The following is an 8,715-nucleotide window of genomic DNA, read 5'->3' as shown; positions in this document are numbered from 1 at the left end:
CGATGGGCGGATTGCACATTGCCTGCTGTTTTGCATTCTTGTGAAAGGAGTATTCATTAAATCGTTACACGCACTTCGCATTTATATATTTATATTTTCACGGATGATTGGTATAAGATTTTTATGGTTTACACGATAATATTTGTATATATATTGATAATGCAATTTAAATTAAAATTTAAATGAAAAGGCTATATTTAAATGTAAGATATAAATTTTCCTTTTGCATCGCTATACATAACAATTAAAGCGAATATAATGTGCATGTGTATGCTCATTTATGGCGAATATATCATTGTTATAGCCTTTCCGTTTTATAACCATGAAGCTATTTCTAGCTATTTCCCTTAAATGTGCGAGCTTTATTGTAAACATTGCAATTTTCTATGCCATTATTTTGATTATTTATTTCTTGACTGAATTTTGCTAGAATGCAATAAATATATAAATATTTCTATATGTGTATCTATTCTATCTTTTCTTACATTCAATATTACGTAAAATTTAATATATCGGAAAAATATATTTTTTAAGATGAATGTATTTCTAATATTTGAGAAAAGCTTTGAAATTCTATTTCCCATCTTTGTTTTCTTAAAAATATTTTTAACTTTACAACAAATCTTTCTAACAAATAATTTTTAAATTTCCTATATAAAAACAGCGCGGCAAATTATGTGCAATGATTTTAAATAATATTTTTAAAATAATGTTATTTAGAAATATATTTTTAAAAATATAAGTGATGTCGCACGCAAATATTTTAAAACCTGCTCGCTGTTATTTTTATTATTAAAATTTTTCTTCAATTCAATACACGACTCGGGTTCTTTGATCGAATACATATTTTTATCTGATACATATATGGTAGTTTTTATCGACTCGAATTCTTCTTATCGTTTTAAAGCGCACATTGCTTGCAAGAAGCTATTTGATAAATGGCGCTGCATATGGTGTGGTTTCAGCTACTAAATCGATCGTACAATTTCAAATATAGATCATCCTGTGTGTTGTCCAACACAGAACATGTCTTTCACGAAAAATGAACAACATTCAACAAATATATAAGCGAAACGCAACCCGTTCGTATAATGCTCACCGAAGAAAAACTATCAATTCTAGTTGTCCACATTTTTTAGACGTACATTTCTTAAATCTATGATATATATAAATGGAGCACTAAATGTAATTAAAAATTTAAGAATTATTCTTAATAAAATCTATTACATTTAATTATCATTATAAATGTTTTTACTTTATGACACACATTATTTTGTAACAAAAATTTGAAGATAATATGTGCCGGCACACAACACGATATTATACAATAAATATATAGACATTGTAAATAAAGGCAAATATATAGATATTAAATTTAATAATTAGAGATTTGGCTCAAGTAATCAAAAAATTAAAAAGAAAATGACATAAGAGCCAACGCGCGGTAGTTGGAGCGCAGAGAAGCAACAACACTTCTTTCTTTTTTCAGTATTAGTTTATTAAAAAACACATTATAATAACAAAAAACGTTTTTTGTTATTATAATGTGTTTTTTAATAAACTAATACTGAAAAAAGAAAGAAGTGTTGTTGCTTCTCTGCGCTCCAACTACCGCGCGTTGGCTCTTATGCCATTTTCTTTTTAATATATAGATGTTATAAATTCGTGAAAAAATTAAATATTTGGCAATGTTAATAATTAAAGTGTACATCACGCACTTTCTGTCTTTAAATTGTGTTTTGGGCAAAACATCAGTTATCAAACGGAATGCCATTACGTCGATTTCTCGCAAAGTTATTGCTGCCCATAAAATTACACAGCTGCATGACGTTGAGGGAAGTGAGATACATGGCGGCTACTATGCGCGTAGTAGCATGTACAGCTGATTCGTTCAGTCACGTGAATCACTCAGACACATCGCGCAACTCACGTGTTTACGCGTCTCCGCTATAGATTCACATGACCCAGCTTATCAACTGCTTGTCGACGCGATTGTGCATCTCGATCTGTATATCGTCGATATTACTGATCAAAAGAGTCGCAGTAAGTAGAGACGAATCACATAAAAACTAAAAGCATAGCGTGATAATATGATTTATTTTATATTATTATATAATATAATTGTATTATAATTATATATTATATAATAAAATTGAAATATAATATAGTTTTTAAAATTGAAATATAGTAAAAAATGTACAATTATTATAAATATATTATAAATATACAATTATTTTATATTTGCTTTTGGCAGTAAAATCAGAAGGTGATTCGCTGCGATTTATATTGCCGTTTACTTTCATTATTTCTCTCGTGTAAATTTAATTTTAATTTTATCATTATATTACGAGCTCATTTACGATTTCGCAAGAATAATATTTTTTGGGATAACTCGCCGAAGACTATCTCGCGTATCGACGAAATATTACGCGCTGTTATTTCGAACTTGTTCGATATTCCATTACCTGCCAACCATCGAGTCGACTCCTCTTGGGTGCACGTCCATGTATTTCTGAAAACTCGTTTACAGTTACTTACGACGATGGATGAGTCGCGCACTCAAGGCAGTATGCTATCCATATGTCCCCTCTATAAACGTATTTCACGCGAGAAAAATAAAAACGAATGACACCGAATGTCGACTGTGTTGCGCTATTGCTCCACGCAGTAGTAGTGCAAGGCTATCGTTGATCAGACGCTAACAGAATAAACGCTGATGAGAAACTAACATAATTTTTACTCCTAAAGAAGGAATGCTTGAAAACATAATGCTTGAAAATTATAATCTTTGGTATATTTTTCTACAATAATGTGAAACGTACTTACATAGGACAATCATATATTATTAACATCATATATTTTTAAATTTTAATTTCAAATTGTGATTACACAATAGGTTTTTAAGATTAAAAGTAGATTGAAATTAACTTGAGATGTTCGAAATTTGAATAATTGCTGAATTTCACAGCGCTATTATTAATAAGACTGAGATTATAAGATTACAACCGTAATAACTATTAAGTCTTATCGTTCTGCGCTCAGCAGATTTCTCGTAGGATAGCACAAGCATATTTCATCTCCGGGGATGGACGTGCAATGCTCTACTTCTTGATCAATCAAGAGTCCGGCAAACCCAGCGCGAGTACCGTTGACCTCTCGGGGTTTCACGTCACGACAGTGAGATCATTTTAGAAGATGAATCTCGGAAATAGTTTCTTCGAAGAGACGAACACGTAACAAGAGCGTTTTTAAAAAAGAAGTTTACTACAACTTATGCGCTTTCGCGTATAAGCTAAAATCCATAATTCTTTTCGACGAAAAATTGTAAAAATTGTAATTGAAATAAACGAACATATATTTCGCTTGTCTTATAGTCATGTTAAACGCTGCATGATATTGATCGTTTTCATTCGTAAATATTTAAGTATTATATTATTACTAATATAGGATTACATACGTCATTGGTCACCACGTGTTATACAAAGGGAACTTTCGAGACGAGAGCACGTAGAACGTCGATTCCCAATCGATGAATCATTCATGTCAGGATCTGGTAACGCGGCGCATTTAAAATTCTCATACTCGATTCATCCGTTACTGATATAATTCCCTTCTTCCTGCGATCCTTCTTGTCGCCCTCTATCTACCGGGTGTGGGCACATTCACGCGCGTGCATACGCTGCAGATAAGAACGATTATAAGGTCGCTCATTACCATTTTCCCTCGCGCCGGGGGTGGCCGTTTATGCCGAGAGAATAATAGTGCAATCAAAGTCAACGACAGGCGGATCTTATCGGCGCACGAGGAGCATTTAAATATACCCTCGTTTTGTTTTCACGGGATCTTCGCATTCGGTCGCGCCCCATACTGCCGCCGACCCTCGAATTAACCTTCATCTGACATGGATTTAACTCGGGTTTATAGACATGGTGCCAACGAGCAACATGAAATCGATATCGCCGAGACACCGATAACAGAGCCGTCATCCCTCATCTTGTCGTCGATGCGGAAATCAGCGACAGAAACCTCGCGTGTGCGTTACTAAGCCTTATATTTAAATGACCCCCGTCGTATCAAAACGCAGTGACGGCGTTTTCATTCATCACGATAAGGTTTACAATAAACGGGCAGCGCTCCAAGTAATCGCCGCTAAATTTGCGATTCGTGGCACGTGAGACTTGAAAAATATAGATCTTACGGGGCGTCTCTTTGTTTGAAGGACCGTTTGCGAACTACGCTGCTACGGGAAACGAACAGGTCGATTTTTCGTACGAAAACGAAGCCATTTAGCGAACCGTAAAAAGCTCGTTCGAATCGAGGTGTTAAAATATCTTGAATTGTCAGCGACGCGGAAGGTGGAACAAGAACATCGCGTCGAAGCCGCATAAATGAAAAGAAAGAAAAGGAGAGACGAACAGGCGATGAATGCCAGGAAGCAAGGAGAAAACGAGGGGAATAACGCGACTCGAGATAATACGCCCCAAGAGAGTTCGCGCGAGCAGGAAACGAAGGTGCATCGGGAGCTGCAGCTGCGATCAAAGAGAGCGAAAAGATCTCGACGTCGGACACCCGGTAGAAACAGCGATAAGCGTTATCCTAGTTAAAGCGAGTTAACTTGCCTGAGGGTAATTACCCGAGTGTCGGCGAGGCGCGTCTCGTGGTTTCTAGGGACGCGCGTCGCGATGCGAGCGAAAGGCGATGAGATAGATTGCACCGAGTAATCAAAGGCGATCCGTCATCATCAGATACGACTACGGGGGTGGATGCGATCGTTGGCACTCTTGTCTTGGCCGTACCGTTCGCGTTAAGCGCGTGCATATCACCTGTACGGTCGGAGCGAAAAGCGTCCTTATCGTCTTTCGTAGATAAGGGCCCGCTCGTACACATACTATTACATCGCGGTGGTCTGGCACATACACACACGCTTCTAATGTGTTAGTTGAATACATAGTTCTAATTTTATAGGGTGTAGGCGAAAATACCAATCGTGCCGTTCCGAAACTTAATGACATCACTGAGGATAATGCCAACATTGTTAAGCTATCATAATTACCGTATATTATTTAGACTATATTATCGATAAAATATTATGGGTATTATAATTTGTGAAGCTCTTATTTACCTAATTGTATAATTGAAAGCTAAAGATGTCAATCTAAAGATGAAAATAAAACGTAAATATTCAACAATTTCAAAATAGACTTATAAATGATACGAGTTCGCTCTTGTTCGTTGCGAGAACGCGTCAATCCCTCGATACTGTTCGCATTTTTCTATAGATTGCACGAACAATGTGGAAACTGGAGCGCGAGATGAAGAAAAATCAGGTTGGCGTTCGCGCTTGGCACGTCTCCTATAAAAACGAGGCGCGGGCGTCGAGATGAATTAACAATCGACGTGTGGGAGAGTACATAGCGCCGTTACTTAGTGTTATTCGCCGAGCATCGAGAGGCAATCAGTCGCGGATCAGGGTCGGTTCTTTTCCCGGTCGCATGTCTTCATTACCTGCGTGCCGCACTGAAAATCGTGGGAGAATAGAAGAGGCAGATCTCTAGAGGTGCATCGAGGAGGAGTCGTCACGTAAAGCGAGCGCGTGACCGGACTCGCGAAACGATCCGTGCTGCGAAGCGAAGCACCTAACGGACCGCCATTCGTGGTGCGATCGGCACACACCGGTGCGGATGCAAAATGTTACGAGCGATCCATTGGCAATCCCGCGCCGCCTCCCCCGTCCTGTAGAAATACGTTCGTCCCCGTCGTTACGCGAACATGGTAGATCGGCGCTCGTTAAAATCCCGAACGATTCCTGGAGACCCGAGGGAAGCTCTCTGGAACGAGCAGGGGTGTGCGACGATTCCCGTTCCTGGAAATTGTTCCCGTCGGCGAACTATTCCCGCGATTATTTCTGCATGTCAGGATACCATTCCGTTCTTATCCATCTTAGATGTCTTAGATCCATTGAGATCGAAATGGAGTCTAACGCTAACATCAAGTAGCTATTTGCTCCTAAATTGTCAAATTTTTCTTACAATCATAAAGAGAATTTATTTAGATAAGTGAATGCTCTCTCTCTTTCTCTCTCTCTCTCTCTTTCTATTTATATTAAATAATTTTCATGATTTTTAATAAGAACATTTTTAAGCAATTGATGCTGAGATTTTTTACAATTTGATATAATTAAGGTACCAACATCATGCAAGAAAAATAATTCTGCATTCGATTTTGAAATCTAAGAAGATCGTTTTAATAATTTTTCTTTGAAGAAATTAATTATTTATACTTTTTGTTTTCTTTGTTTCTCCTTGTTTTTTTTCTCATATACAACTGCTACATTTATCCGACAAAATAAATTTTTTACTAATGACTTTTGTATGGCAATTTGCTGTCTAAAATGCGAATGAGGGAAGCATTGCAGTCGTCGATGTGTAAGATGTACGTAATTGAATGCTTAAGTTCAAAGGCGGGTCGAAGCCAATTTAAATGCATTAAAGTTTAGGAACTTTCTTATTAACCGAAGCATTCGTGATCGGGTTCAGAGTGTCATTTGTATTCTGAATATTTCATTCTACATTCGTCAACTACGGAATGAAGCGCGCCAAATGTATTTTTTTTTTCTTTTAACTGCAACTTCGGAAATGTCTCTTTTGTAATCGCTACGGGGGATGACAGCATCGAAAGAAAAAGGACATAAAAATACGATCGTCCCGTATTTTTGCCGGCACTTGTTGCCGTAGAACTATCTATCTGAACTTAAATCGTTGCCTATCAGCGTGAGGCACCCTCTGCCTGGCTCGAAATAAATTTTGTCACGCACGAAACTGCGTGAAATTTATCTCTCGAGGGGAACGATGACACACGAGAGGGAGATCAGCTGGTCACCCGAAAGCCACGTAATAGGGGTTAAACAAAACGAAATATCATTTTTCTTTCACACTGGAACGAAGGTCGTATTATTTCACGTTTAAAAAGGATGTAACGATATATGATCGCAAATGTCTTTACGAATATGCATCAGAATTTTAAATTTATGTTCACAACAATTCTTTTTTCTACTTGTTCTATTTCTAGAAAGAGCAGAGATTGTGGCTAAAAGTAGCGGAACCTGTCATTCAAACTACCTCGCAAAAATGTCACATGATCGTCGGATATTAAATGTCAACGGTATCATTTGAACGCCAGGACGAAATAGACAATGATATTGTTCCTGCAGTAAATTCTTGTAATCCTGTGAGTCTATCGCGTGAAGACAAGGAATTTATTTCACGATCAATCATTTTATCTCGTATAAAATAAATTATATAAAAAATATAATTTAAATTAACATCATCATTCATTAAGCGAAATTAAAGTTGCAAAAAAGGTCCGACATTTACTTACTCAAACGACTCTATCTCATTCGACAAACATTCATCTTAATCTAAATTTGCATCAATAATACTCCAAATTACACTTTTATTCGCGACATACGCGAGTTTTCTGAACATAAAACGATATCGCCTCACGTAACGTATCAGGACTACATTTTTACGATCCAATATTACGATCAGTGAACCATAAGCGCATCACTGATTGATATAATCAACTATAAAGAATTTATACTCGTCGCCTCTCGCGTCACTGTTGATTACAATCGTGGCCCATCGACCATCAACCATCATCGGCGATTCCGGTGATCCATTCGTCGGAAACCCATTGCAGCCAGCACACCTCGTCGATGTCGGCTTTGGACCGTTGAATCTGAATTCACGCGGTATCGACTAGCGCGGAGCGTCGCGGCGATTTCATTCCGCTCACGTAGCCGCTCGCTCGCAATGCAAACCCGCTTTGACATAACGGCCATATTCCCTATCGATATACAAAGGTGCATCTAAATCCCTTTGCTCCTATGGACGCCCCGAGTTAGTAACGGAAACTCGACATCGAGCAGAAGGCTCAAGGTACCCGTTGTTGACGACGCACGAGGAGATTTACCTCGACGTTCTTTGTAGAATGGCAATTTCGACCAACGTGTTGTTATCTGCATTTTAAAATCCGGATGGAATTGCGGCGGATCTGCCACATGAAAAAGACATCTAGAGATTACATTTTTTCTTTAGTCATTTTCTTTAGGTTGAGAACTAAAGCAGAACTGAAGATCTGAATCCGATTTGTGTCAATAAATTCAATTTAGAAAGTTTTATTAATTTTTTTCCGATCAATCATACGATGGAACATTTTATTTCATAACTCGTAATAATTCAGCGAGCAGAAAAATACACAGTAAAAAATTGTACGTTCCATATGTTAAAATTTTCTTGTGTTACCATTTTTAATTAGTACTTTAAAATTAACATACAACATATATGTTATTATTTTTATAACGTTTTCATGTGTTACATTTATGTTAACTTCATAACTTAACACTTTGTATGTCTCTTAGAAATAGAATATTATTTTGAGTATTTTTAACATAATCATTTTAAACAATCAACGTGTCTCAAAGTCAAATTAACATTTCCAAGAAAAGTTAAAGTAAATCTTGAAATAATCTTGAACTTTAACATACAAAATAATCAAATTTACTAAAATCAAATGTTTTTATTACAAATAATTTAAGTTAAAATAATTACTATTATGTTAATGTCCTACAACAATTCTTACGAGTTGTTGTAACTATTTTTTCATATAATTTTTAATTAATTTGTACGTTATTTTTACATTACACTTAAAGTCACA

Source organism: Camponotus vicinus, unplaced genomic scaffold (genome assembly GCF_025532165.1).
Source record: "Camponotus vicinus isolate PSW18456_S1 unplaced genomic scaffold, iyCamVici1.0 SCAF_4, whole genome shotgun sequence".
Classification (NCBI taxonomy): domain Eukaryota; kingdom Metazoa; phylum Arthropoda; class Insecta; order Hymenoptera; family Formicidae; genus Camponotus; species Camponotus vicinus.
Note: the sequence above shows the minus strand (reverse complement) of the source record.